The sequence below is a fragment of the Hyla sarda genome, unplaced genomic scaffold (assembly GCF_029499605.1).
Source record: "Hyla sarda isolate aHylSar1 unplaced genomic scaffold, aHylSar1.hap1 scaffold_875, whole genome shotgun sequence".
In the NCBI taxonomy this organism is placed as follows: Eukaryota; Metazoa; Chordata; class Amphibia; order Anura; family Hylidae; genus Hyla; species Hyla sarda.
Window position 1 is genome coordinate 118080 of NW_026610903.1, and position 13666 is coordinate 131745.

The 13666-nt window shown below is 46.1% G+C and overlaps 6 non-coding genes across 6 annotated transcripts; all 6 read left to right on the plus strand.

The window, feature by feature from the left end:
• The first annotated feature begins 619 nt into the window (after positions 1-619).
• LOC130348240 (U2 spliceosomal RNA) lies at positions 620-810 on the plus strand. Its single transcript, XR_008886006.1, has one exon. It is a non-coding gene; the product is annotated as a U2 spliceosomal RNA (small nuclear RNA).
• Positions 811-2899: 2089 nt separating this feature from the next.
• LOC130348170 (U2 spliceosomal RNA) lies at positions 2900-3090 on the plus strand. The gene has a single exon (XR_008885943.1). It is a non-coding gene; the product is annotated as a U2 spliceosomal RNA (small nuclear RNA).
• Positions 3091-5178: 2088 nt separating this feature from the next.
• LOC130348171 (U2 spliceosomal RNA) lies at positions 5179-5369 on the plus strand. The gene has a single exon (XR_008885944.1). It is a non-coding gene; the product is annotated as a U2 spliceosomal RNA (small nuclear RNA).
• Positions 5370-7466: 2097 nt separating this feature from the next.
• Positions 7467-7657, plus strand: LOC130348172 (U2 spliceosomal RNA). The gene has a single exon (XR_008885945.1). It is a non-coding gene; the product is annotated as a U2 spliceosomal RNA (small nuclear RNA).
• Positions 7658-9747: 2090 nt separating this feature from the next.
• Positions 9748-9938, plus strand: LOC130348174 (U2 spliceosomal RNA). The gene has a single exon (XR_008885946.1). It is a non-coding gene; the product is annotated as a U2 spliceosomal RNA (small nuclear RNA).
• Positions 9939-12023: 2085 nt separating this feature from the next.
• Positions 12024-12214, plus strand: LOC130348175 (U2 spliceosomal RNA). The gene has a single exon (XR_008885947.1). It is a non-coding gene; the product is annotated as a U2 spliceosomal RNA (small nuclear RNA).
• Positions 12215-13666: the final 1452 nt, after the last annotated feature.

Genomic DNA, 13666 nt, shown 5'->3' on the forward strand with positions numbered 1-13666 from the left:
GATGTCACTCACTTCCACAGGCCTTGCAGAGTGTAAACAACAACAACCCAGCTTTGTTGTGTATGTAACCATAGGGATTTGTGATGTCACCTAGAACCTTCACAGCAGCGACAGCTTTATGAGGAGCATCAGCACTGCTCTGCCTGAGCAGAACCATCACCGCCATAGGTTGTCAAATAACCCGGGTTTAACCCACACAGGTAAGTCCAATGGGGTGCAGGCATGTCCTCTATGCTTACAGCTTCCCGTGGGTGTTGGTTTGATACCGTTTGGGGACAGCCAAGGAGGCATCTGCAGGCAACAAAGGTAGGTGTGTGCTTGTGTGTGTGTTTCCTATGCAGATCCTAAGCCCAGTGTCACATGCAAGTAGGAGGAGTAAGAAGGGTTCCTGGCAAATCCGGGTTATGGATTGCATTTAAAAAGGCCCCGTGGGAGTGCAATGGGCCCCTGTCTTGCTGCTTAGCAATAATGGTATGGGTTTAGGTTCTGCTGTGTGTACTGGTGGTTGACTGCCCCCCAGCCCAGAGTGTGCATGGAAAATTGTCTGGCAGCCTCCCTGACAGCAAGCAGTGATAGTGCCCATGAAGGGGACCTTGTTGGGCCCGCCCCTTTCACGGTTATCGCTTCTCGGCCTTTTGGCTAAGATCAAGTGTAGTATCTGTTCTTATCAGTTTAATATCTGATACGTCCCCTATCTGGGGACCATATATTAAATGGATTTTTGAGAACGGGGGCCGATTTCGAAGCTTGCTTCCGTCGCCCTATGCATTGACCCGATATGGCAGTATCTTCGGGTACAGTGCACCACCCCCTTACAGGGTTAAAAAGAAAGATTCCTACTTTCATTGCTACCTGCTTGCTGGCTAGCCAGCTAGCCAGCCCTGTGGGCCTTGCTGCTGCTGCTGCTGCAGCCAAAAAACAAAAGGTGGTGCTGCTGCTGCTTCTGCTTCTGCTTGTGTCTGGCCGCTGTTGGAGCGTCCAGGCACAGGACTTCTGCTGCTGCTGACTAAATGGCCTCCTTAATTGGATCATTTGAGTAGCCAGCACACCTGTGCAGGTAGGGCATGACATGATAGGCAGCTGCCTTGATAGCGGGTGGGTGCTGAATGTTCCTAATTGACAAAATAAGATTAATGCTTATGAAGAAATATAAAATCTCATCCCTTCCCCAATATCGCGCCACACCCCTACCCCTTAATTCCCTGGTTGAACTTGATGGACATATGTCTTTTTTCGACCGTACTAACTATGTAACTATGTAACATAACATGGGGGGGGGGGGGTCTCCTGGCTGTTCACACAGGTGTGTCATTGCTGTACATTGACCATGCATTGCTTCTGTGGTATTGCAAAGGCAAAGACAAATGCTTCCAGCCATCCATTGCACTAATGGATTGGTCATCAGCTGGCTGTCTATGTCCCGCATCAATATAGACCAAAGTACAGAGGGTTAGGCTATGCTATTGTGCACCTACCTGATGCATCAGAAGGTGCGAGGCCCTTGCTAAATTCTGTGCACAGACTTTGAGATCTATGCTTTAGACTGTATCTAAACCTGCTCCAACATGGACTGACATTCTGGCCTACTTTTAGCCGATGCGACTTGTCTGTCGCTGAACAGTCGCTTTTTATGTATTCAGCACCTATGTATAATGTTGTAAAAATGCTCTAGAAGCTAAAGTCGCAGAAATGTCACACATATTTGGCCTGCAACTTTCTGTGCGACAAATTCAGACAGGAAAAATCAGTATAAATCCTTAGAAAATTATCCCCCAGTGTCTCCATCTGCTGGCGGTATTGAATAAGCATTGCTGCACTGATGGGGTATGCATTAGACGAAAAAAAAGAAGAAAAAGAAGAATAATACGCCCAGAAAAGAGGCGAAAAGGAGAAAAACGTAAAAAAACGTGAAAAAAAAGTAAGAGGAAGAGAAGGGAAAAAAAGGTGGAAATGGGTTTAAAAGTGATTTCGGCGGAGAAATATATATATATATATATATATATATATATATATATATATATATATACGCGCACACACACACATATATATAAACGTATTCTCCGTTGAGATATTGCAGCCGCTGCTGTGTCCAGGCCCAGGAGCCTTAGCACTGTGCTGTGATGTCACTCAATACCACTGACATCACTAGGTGTAAACAACATCTCTCCTTTGCTGTGTATGTGACTATGGAGCTGTTTGGTGATGTCGTCTATTATGGCCTTCATAGAAGCAACAGGAGATTGTTGCATCCATCTAGAACCCTCAGAACTACAGTGCTATGATGTCACTCACTTCCACAGGCCTTGCAGAGTGTAAACAACAACAACCCAGCTTTGTTGTGTATGTAACCATAGGGATTTGTGATGTCACCTAGAACCTTCACAGCAGCGACAGCTTTATGAGGAGCATCAGCACTGCTCTGCCTGAGCAGAACCATCACCGCCATAGGTTGTCAAATAACCCGGGTTTAACCCACACAGGTAAGTCCAATGGGGTGCAGGCATGTCCTCTATGCTTACAGCTTCCCGTGGGTGTTGGTTTGATACCGTTTGGGGACAGCCAAGGAGGCATCTGCAGGCAACAAAGGTAGGTGTGTGCTTGTGTGTGTGTTTCCTATGCAGATCCTAAGCCCAGTGTCACATGCAAGTAGGAGGAGTAAGAAGGGTTCCTGGCAAATCCGGGTTATGGATTGCATTTAAAAAGGCCCCGTGGGAGTGCAATGGGCCCCTGTCTTGCTGCTTAGCAATAATGGTATGGGTTTAGGTTCTGCTGTGTGTACTGGTGGTTGACTGCCCCCCAGCCCAGAGTGTGCATGGAAAATTGTCTGGCAGCCTCCCTGACAGCAAGCAGTGATAGTGCCCATGAAGGGGACCTTGTTGGGCCCGCCCCTTTCACGGTTATCGCTTCTCGGCCTTTTGGCTAAGATCAAGTGTAGTATCTGTTCTTATCAGTTTAATATCTGATACGTCCCCTATCTGGGGACCATATATTAAATGGATTTTTGAGAACGGGGGCCGATTTCGAAGCTTGCTTCCGTCGCCCTATGCATTGACCCGATATGGCAGTATCTTCGGGTACAGTGCACCACCCCCTTACAGGGTTAAAAAGAAAGATTCCTACTTTCATTGCTACCTGCTTGCTGGCTAGCCAGCTAGCCAGCCCTGTGGGCCTTGCTGCTGCTGCTGCTGCAGCCAAAAAACAAAAGGTGGTGCTGCTGCTGCTTCTGCTTCTGCTTGTGTCTGGCCGCTGTTGGAGCGTCCAGGCACAGGACTTCTGCTGCTGCTGACTAAATGGCCTCCTTAATTGGATCATTTGAGTAGCCAGCACACCTGTGCAGGTAGGGCATGACATGATAGGCAGCTGCCTTGATAGCGGGTGGGTGCTGAATGTTCCTAATTGACAAAATAAGATTAATGCTTATGAAGAAATATAAAATCTCATCCCTTCCCCAATATCGCGCCACACCCCTACCCCTTAATTCCCTGGTTGAACTTGATGGACATATGTCTTTTTTCGACCGTACTAACTATGTAACTATGTAACATAACATGGGGGGGGGGGGGGTCTCCTGGCTGTTCACACAGGTGTGTCATTGCTGTACATTGACCATGCATTGCTTCTGTGGTATTGCAAAGGCAAAGACAAATGCTTCCAGCCATCCATTGCACTAATGGATTGGTCATCAGCTGGCTGTCTATGTCCCGCATCAATATAGACCAAAGTACAGAGGGTTAGGCTATGCTATTGTGCACCTACCTGATGCATCAGAAGGTGCGAGGCCCTTGCTAAATTCTGTGCACAGACTTTGAGATCTATGCTTTAGACTGTATCTAAACCTGCTCCAACATGGACTGACATTCTGGCCTACTTTCAGCCGATGCGACTTGTCTGTCGCTGAACAGTCGCTTTTTATGTATTCAGCACCTATGTATAATGTTGTAAAAATGCTCTAGAAGCTAAAGTCGCAGAAATGTCACACATATTTGGCCTGCAACTTTCTGTGCGACAAATTCAGACAGGAAAAATCAGTATAAATCCTTAGAAAATTATCCCCCAGTGTCTCCATCTGCTGGCGGTATTGAATAAGCATTGCTGCACTGATGGGGTATGCATTAGACGAAAAAAAAGAAGAAAAAGAAGAATAATACGCCCAGAAAAGAGGCGAAAAGGAGAAAAACGTAAAAAAACGTGAAAAAAAAGTAAGAGGAAGAGAAGGGAAAAAAAGGTGGAAATGGGTTTAAAAGTGATTTCGGCGGAGAAATATATATATATATATATATATATATATATATATATATATATACGCGCACACACACACATATATATAAACGTATTCTCCGTTGAGATATTGCAGCCGCTGCTGTGTCCAGGCCCAGGAGCCTTAGCACTGTGCTGTGATGTCACTCAATACCACTGACATCACTAGGTGTAAACAACATCTCTCCTTTGCTGTGTATGTGACTATGGAGCTGTTTGGTGATGTCGTCTATTATGTGGCCTTCATAGAAGCAACAGGAGATTGTTGCATCCATCTAGAACCCTCAGAACTACAGTGCTATGATGTCACTCACTTCCACAGGCCTTGCAGAGTGTAAACAACAACAACCCAGCTTTGTTGTGTATGTAACCATAGGGATTTGTGATGTCACCTAGAACCTTCACAGCAGCGACAGCTTTATGAGGAGCATCAGCACTGCTCTGCCTGAGCAGAACCATCACCGCCATAGGTTGTCAAATAACCCGGGTTTAACCCACACAGGTAAGTCCAATGGGGTGCAGGCATGTCCTCTATGCTTACAGCTTCCCGTGGGTGTTGGTTTGATACCGTTTGGGGACAGCCAAGGAGGCATCTGCAGGCAACAAAGGTAGGTGTGTGCTTGTGTGTGTGTTTCCTATGCAGATCCTAAGCCCAGTGTCACATGCAAGTAGGAGGAGTAAGAAGGGTTCCTGGCAAATCCGGGTTATGGATTGCATTTAAAAAGGCCCCGTGGGAGTGCAATGGGCCCCTGTCTTGCTGCTTAGCAATAATGGTATGGGTTTAGGTTCTGCTGTGTGTACTGGTGGTTGACTGCCCCCCAGCCCAGAGTGTGCATGGAAAATTGTCTGGCAGCCTCCCTGACAGCAAGCAGTGATAGTGCCCATGAAGGGGACCTTGTTGGGCCCGCCCCTTTCACGGTTATCGCTTCTCGGCCTTTTGGCTAAGATCAAGTGTAGTATCTGTTCTTATCAGTTTAATATCTGATACGTCCCCTATCTGGGGACCATATATTAAATGGATTTTTGAGAACGGGGGCCGATTTCGAAGCTTGCTTCCGTCGCCCTATGCATTGACCCGATATGGCAGTATCTTCGGGTACAGTGCACCACCCCCTTACAGGGTTAAAAAGAAAGATTCCTACTTTCATTGCTACCTGCTTGCTGGCTAGCCAGCTAGCCAGCCCTGTGGGCCTTGCTGCTGCTGCTGCTGCAGCCAAAAAACAAAAGGTGGTGCTGCTGCTGCTTCTGCTTCTGCTTGTGTCTGGCCGCTGTTGGAGCGTCCAGGCACAGGACTTCTGCTGCTGCTGACTAAATGGCCTCCTTAATTGGATCATTTGAGTAGCCAGCACACCTGTGCAGGTAGGGCATGACATGATAGGCAGCTGCCTTGATAGCGGGTGGGTGCTGAATGTTCCTAATTGACAAAATAAGATTAATGCTTATGAAGAAATATAAAATCTCATCCCTTCCCCAATATCGCGCCACACCCCTACCCCTTAATTCCCTGGTTGAACTTGATGGACATATGTCTTTTTTCGACCGTACTAACTATGTAACTATGTAACATAACATGGGGGGGGGGGGGTCTCCTGGCTGTTCACACAGGTGTGTCATTGCTGTACATTGACCATGCATTGCTTCTGTGGTATTGCAAAGGCAAAGACAAATGCTTCCAGCCATCCATTGCACTAATGGATTGGTCATCAGCTGGCTGTCTATGTCCCGCATCAATATAGACCAAAGTACAGAGGGTTAGGCTATGCTATTGTGCACCTACCTGATGCATCAGAAGGTGCGAGGCCCTTGCTAAATTCTGTGCACAGACTTTGAGATCTATGCTTTAGACTGTATCTAAACCTGCTCCAACATGGACTGACATTCTGGCCTACTTTCAGCCGATGCGACTTGTCTGTCGCTGAACAGTCGCTTTTTATGTATTCAGCACCTATGTATAATGTTGTAAAAATGCTCTAGAAGCTAAAGTCGCAGAAATGTCACACATATTTGGCCTGCAACTTTCTGTGCGACAAATTCAGACAGGAAAAATCAGTATAAATCCTTAGAAAATTATCCCCCAGTGTCTCCATCTGCTGGCGGTATTGAATAAGCATTGCTGCACTGATGGGGTATGCATTAGACGAAAAAAAAGAAGAAAAAGAAGAATAATACGCCCAGAAAAGAGGCGAAAAGGAGAAAAACGTAAAAAAACGTGAAAAAAAAGTAAGAGGAAGAGAAGGGAAAAGAAGGTGGAAATGGGTTTAAAAGTGATTTCGGCGGAGAAATATATATATAGATATATATATATATATATATATATATATATATATATATATATACGCGCACACACACACATATATATAAACGTATTCTCCGTTGAGATATTGCAGCCGCTGCTGTGTCCAGGCCCAGGAGCCTTAGCACTGTGCTGTGATGTCACTCAATACCACTGACATCACTAGGTGTAAACAACATCTCTCCTTTGCTGTGTATGTGACTATGGAGCTGTTTGGTGATGTCGTCTATTATGGCCTTCATAGAAGCAACAGGAGATTGTTGCATCCATCTAGAACCCTCAGAACTACAGTGCTATGATGTCACTCACTTCCACAGGCCTTGCAGAGTGTAAACAACAACAACCCAGCTTTGTTGTGTATGTAACCATAGGGATTTGTGATGTCACCTAGAACCTTCACAGCAGCGACAGCTTTATGAGGAGCATCAGCACTGCTCTGCCTGAGCAGAACCATCACCGCCATAGGTTGTCAAATAACCCGGGTTTAACCCACACAGGTAAGTCCAATGGGGTGCAGGCATGTCCTCTATGCTTACAGCTTCCCGTGGGTGTTGGTTTGATACCGTTTGGGGACAGCCAAGGAGGCATCTGCAGGCAACAAAGGTAGGTGTGTGCTTGTGTGTGTGTTTCCTATGCAGATCCTAAGCCCAGTGTCACATGCAAGTAGGAGGAGTAAGAAGGGTTCCTGGCAAATCCGGGTTATGGATTGCATTTAAAAAGGCCCCGTGGGAGTGCAATGGGCCCCTGTCTTGCTGCTTAGCAATAATGGTATGGGTTTAGGTTCTGCTGTGTGTACTGGTGGTTGACTGCCCCCCAGCCCAGAGTGTGCATGGAAAATTGTCTGGCAGCCTCCCTGACAGCAAGCAGTGATAGTGCCCATGAAGGGGACCTTGTTGGGCCCGCCCCTTTCACGGTTATCGCTTCTCGGCCTTTTGGCTAAGATCAAGTGTAGTATCTGTTCTTATCAGTTTAATATCTGATACGTCCCCTATCTGGGGACCATATATTAAATGGATTTTTGAGAACGGGGGCCGATTTCGAAGCTTGCTTCCGTCGCCCTATGCATTGACCCGATATGGCAGTATCTTCGGGTACAGTGCACCACCCCCTTACAGGGTTAAAAAGAAAGATTCCTACTTTCATTGCTACCTGCTTGCTGGCTAGCCAGCTAGCCAGCCCTGTGGGCCTTGCTGCTGCTGCTGCTGCAGCCAAAAAACAAAAGGTGGTGCTGCTGCTGCTGCTGCTTCTGCTTGTGTCTGGCCGCTGTTGGAGCGTCCAGGCACAGGACTTCTGCTGCTGCTGACTAAATGGCCTCCTTAATTGGATCATTTGAGTAGCCAGCACACCTGTGCAGGTAGGGCATGACATGATAGGCAGCTGCCTTGATAGCGGGTGGGTGCTGAATGTTCCTAATTGACAAAATAAGATTAATGCTTATGAAGAAATATAAAATCTCATCCCTTCCCCAATATCGCGCCACACCCCTACCCCTTAATTCCCTGGTTGAACTTGATGGACATATGTCTTTTTTCGACCGTACTAACTATGTAACTATGTAACATAACATGGGGGGGGGGGGGGTCTCCTGGCTGTTCACACAGGTGTGTCATTGCTGTACATTGACCATGCATTGCTTCTGTGGTATTGCAAAGGCAAAGACAAATGCTTCCAGCCATCCATTGCACTAATGGATTGGTCATCAGCTGGCTGTCTATGTCCCGCATCAATATAGACCAAAGTACAGAGGGTTAGGCTATGCTATTGTGCACCTACCTGATGCATCAGAAGGTGCGAGGCCCTTGCTAAATTCTGTGCACAGACTTTGAGATCTATGCTTTAGACTGTATCTAAACCTGCTCCAACATGGACTGACATTCTGGCCTACTTTCAGCCGATGCGACTTGTCTGTCGCTGAACAGTCGCTTTTTATGTATTCAGCACCTATGTATAATGTTGTAAAAATGCTCTAGAAGCTAAAGTCGCAGAAATGTCACACATATTTGGCCTGCAACTTTCTGTGCGACAAATTCAGACAGGAAAAATCAGTATAAATCCTTAGAAAATTATCCCCCAGTGTCTCCATCTGCTGGCGGTATTGAATAAGCATTGCTGCACTGATGGGGTATGCATTAGACGAAAAAAAAGAAGAAAAAGAAGAATAATACGCCCAGAAAAGAGGCGAAAAGGAGAAAAACGTAAAAAAACGTGAAAAAAAAGTAAGAGGAAGAGAAGGGAAAAAAAGGTGGAAATGGGTTTAAAAGTGATTTCGGCGGAGAAATATATATATATATATATATATATATATATATATATATATATATATACGCGCACACACACACATATATATAAACGTATTCTCCGTTGAGATATTGCAGCCGCTGCTGTGTCCAGGCCCAGGAGCCTTAGCACTGTGCTGTGATGTCACTCAATACCACTGACATCACTAGGTGTAAACAACATCTCTCCTTTGCTGTGTATGTGACTATGGAGCTGTTTGGTGATGTCGTCTATTATGGCCTTCATAGAAGCAACAGGAGATTGTTGCATCCATCTAGAACCCTCAGAACTACAGTGCTATGATGTCACTCACTTCCACAGGCCTTGCAGAGTGTAAACAACAACAACCCAGCTTTGTTGTGTATGTAACCATAGGGATTTGTGATGTCACCTAGAACCTTCACAGCAGCGACAGCTTTATGAGGAGCATCAGCACTGCTCTGCCTGAGCAGAACCATCACCGCCATAGGTTGTCAAATAACCCGGGTTTAACCCACACAGGTAAGTCCAATGGGGTGCAGGCATGTCTTCTATGCTTACAGCTTCCCGTGGGTGTTGGTTTGATACCGTTTGGGGACAGCCAAGGAGGCATCTGCAGGCAACAAAGGTAGGTGTGTGCTTGTGTGTGTGTTTCCTATGCAGATCCTAAGCCCAGTGTCACATGCAAGTAGGAGGAGTAAGAAGGGTTCCTGGCAAATCCGGGTTATGGATTGCATTTAAAAAGGCCCCGTGGGAGTGCAATGGGCCCCTGTCTTGCTGCTTAGCAATAATGGTATGGGTTTAGGTTCTGCTGTGTGTACTGGTGGTTGACTGCCCCCCAGCCCAGAGTGTGCATGGAAAATTGTCTGGCAGCCTCCCTGACAGCAAGCAGTGATAGTGCCCATGAAGGGGACCTTGTTGGGCCCGCCCCTTTCACGGTTATCGCTTCTCGGCCTTTTGGCTAAGATCAAGTGTAGTATCTGTTCTTATCAGTTTAATATCTGATACGTCCCCTATCTGGGGACCATATATTAAATGGATTTTTGAGAACGGGGGCCGATTTCGAAGCTTGCTTCCGTCGCCCTATGCATTGACCCGATATGGCAGTATCTTCGGGTACAGTGCACCACCCCCTTACAGGGTTAAAAAGAAAGATTCCTACTTTCATTGCTACCTGCTTGCTGGCTAGCCAGCTAGCCAGCCCTGTGGGCCTTGCTGCTGCTGCTGCTGCAGCCAAAAAACAAAAGGTGGTGCTGCTGCTGCTTCTGCTTCTGCTTGTGTCTGGCCGCTGTTGGAGCGTCCAGGCACAGGACTTCTGCTGCTGCTGACTAAATGGCCTCCTTAATTGGATCATTTGAGTAGCCAGCACACCTGTGCAGGTAGGGCATGACATGATAGGCAGCTGCCTTGATAGCGGGTGGGTGCTGAATGTTCCTAATTGACAAAATAAGATTAATGCTTATGAAGAAATATAAAATCTCATCCCTTCCCCAATATCGCGCCACACCCCTACCCCTTAATTCCCTGGTTGAACTTGATGGACATATGTCTTTTTTCGACCGTACTAACTATGTAACTATGTAACATAACATGGGGGGGGGGGGGTCTCCTGGCTGTTCACACAGGTGTGTCATTGCTGTACATTGACCATGCATTGCTTCTGTGGTATTGCAAAGGCAAAGACAAATGCTTCCAGCCATCCATTGCACTAATGGATTGGTCATCAGCTGGCTGTCTATGTCCCGCATCAATATAGACCAAAGTACAGAGGGTTAGGCTATGCTATTGTGCACCTACCTGATGCATCAGAAGGTGCGAGGCCCTTGCTAAATTCTGTGCACAGACTTTGAGATCTATGCTTTAGACTGTATCTAAACCTGCTCCAACATGGACTGACATTCTGGCCTACTTTCAGCCGATGCGACTTGTCTGTCGCTGAACAGTCGCTTTTTATGTATTCAGCACCTATGTATAATGTTGTAAAAATGCTCTAGAAGCTAAAGTCGCAGAAATGTCACACATATTTGGCCTGCAACTTTCTGTGCGACAAATTCAGACAGGAAAAATCAGTATAAATCCTTAGAAAATTATCCCCCAGTGTCTCCATCTGCTGGCGGTATTGAATAAGCATTGCTGCACTGATGGGGTATGCATTAGACGAAAAAAAAGAAGAAAAAGAAGAATAATACGCCCAGAAAAGAGGCGAAAAGGAGAAAAACGTAAAAAAACGTGAAAAAAAAGTAAGAGGAAGAGAAGGGAAAAAAAGGTGGAAATGGGTTTAAAAGTGATTTCGGCGGAGAAATATATATATATATATATATATATATATATATATATATATATACGCGCACACACACACATATATATAAACGTATTCTCCGTTGAGATATTGCAGCCGCTGCTGTGTCCAGGCCCAGGAGCCTTAGCACTGTGCTGTGATGTCACTCAATACCACTGACATCACTAGGTGTAAACAACATCTCTCCTTTGCTGTGTATGTGACTATGGAGCTGTTTGGTGATGTCGTCTATTATGGCCTTCATAGAAGCAACAGGAGATTGTTGCATCCATCTAGAACCCTCAGAACTACAGTGCTATGATGTCACTCACTTCCACAGGCCTTGCAGAGTGTAAACAACAACAACCCAGCTTTGTTGTGTATGTAACCATAGGGATTTGTGATGTCACCTAGAACCTTCACAGCAGCGACAGCTTTATGAGGAGCATCAGCACTGCTCTGCCTGAGCAGAACCATCACCGCCATAGGTTGTCAAATAACCCGGGTTTAACCCACACAGGTAAGTCCAATGGGGTGCAGGCATGTCCTCTATGCTTACAGCTTCCCGTGGGTGTTGGTTTGATACCGTTTGGGGACAGCCAAGGAGGCATCTGCAGGCAACAAAGGTAGGTGTGTGCTTGTGTGTGTGTTTCCTATGCAGATCCTAAGCCCAGTGTCACATGCAAGTAGGAGGAGTAAGAAGGGTTCCTGGCAAATCCGGGTTATGGATTGCATTTAAAAAGGCCCCGTGGGAGTGCAATGGGCCCCTGTCTTGCTGCTTAGCAATAATGGTATGGGTTTAGGTTCTGCTGTGTGTACTGGTGGTTGACTGCCCCCCAGCCCAGAGTGTGCATGGAAAATTGTCTGGCAGCCTCCCTGACAGCAAGCAGTGATAGTGCCCATGAAGGGGACCTTGTTGGGCCCGCCCCTTTCACGGTTATCGCTTCTCGGCCTTTTGGCTAAGATCAAGTGTAGTATCTGTTCTTATCAGTTTAATATCTGATACGTCCCCTATCTGGGGACCATATATTAAATGGATTTTTGAGAACGGGGGCCGATTTCGAAGCTTGCTTCCGTCGCCCTATGCATTGACCCGATATGGCAGTATCTTCGGGTACAGTGCACCACCCCCTTACAGGGTTAAAAAGAAAGATTCCTACTTTCATTGCTACCTGCTTGCTGGCTAGCCAGCTAGCCAGCCCTGTGGGCCTTGCTGCTGCTGCTGCTGCAGCCAAAAAACAAAAGGTGGTGCTGCTGCTGCTTCTGCTTCTGCTTGTGTCTGGCCGCTGTTGGAGCGTCCAGGCACAGGACTTCTGCTGCTGCTGACTAAATGGCCTCCTTAATTGGATCATTTGAGTAGCCAGCACACCTGTGCAGGTAGGGCATGACATGATAGGCAGCTGCCTTGATAGCGGGTGGGTGCTGAATGTTCCTAATTGACAAAATAAGATTAATGCTTATGAAGAAATATAAAATCTCATCCCTTCCCCAATATCGCGCCACACCCCTACCCCTTAATTCCCTGGTTGAACTTGATGGACATATGTCTTTTTTCGACCGTACTAACTATGTAACTATGTAACATAACATGGGGGGGGGGGGGTCTCCTGGCTGTTCACACAGGTGTGTCATTGCTGTACATTGACCATGCATTGCTTCTGTGGTATTGCAAAGGCAAAGACAAATGCTTCCAGCCATCCATTGCACTAATGGATTGGTCATCAGCTGGCTGTCTATGTCCCGCATCATTATAGACCAAAGTACAGAGGGTTAGGCTATGCTATTGTGCACCTACCTGATGCATCAGAAGGTGCGAGGCCCTTGCTAAATTCTGTGCACAGACTTTGAGATCTATGCTTTAGACTGTATCTAAACCTGCTCCAACATGGACTGACATTCTGGCCTACTTTCAGCCGATGCGACTTGTCTGTCGCTGAACAGTCGCTTTTTATGTATTCAGCACCTATGTATAATGTTGTAAAAATGCTCTAGAAGCTAAAGTCGCAGAAATGTCACACATATTTGGCCTGCAACTTTCTGTGCGACAAATTCAGACAGGAAAAATCAGTATAAATCCTTAGAAAATTATCCCCAGTGTCTCCATCTGCTGGCGGTATTGAATAAGCATTGCTGCACTGATGGGGTATGCATTAGACGAAAAAAAAGAAGAAAAAGAAGAATAATACGCCCAGAAAAGAGGCGAAAAGGAGAAAAACGTAAAAAAACGTGAAAAAAAAGTAAGAGGAAGAGAAGGGAAAAAAAGGTGGAAATGGGTTTAAAAGTGATTTCGGCGGAGAAATATATATATATATATATATATATATATATATATATATATATATATACGCGCACACACACACATATATATAAACGTATTCTCCGTTGAGATATTGCAGCCGCTGCTGTGTCCAGGCCCAGGAGCCTTAGCACTGTGCTGTGATGTCACTCAATACCACTGACATCACTAGGTGTAAACAACATCTCTCCTTTGCTGTGTATGTGACTATGGAGCTGTTTGGTGATGTCGTCTATTATGGCCTTCATAGAAGCAACAGGAGATTGTTGCATCCATCTAGAACCCT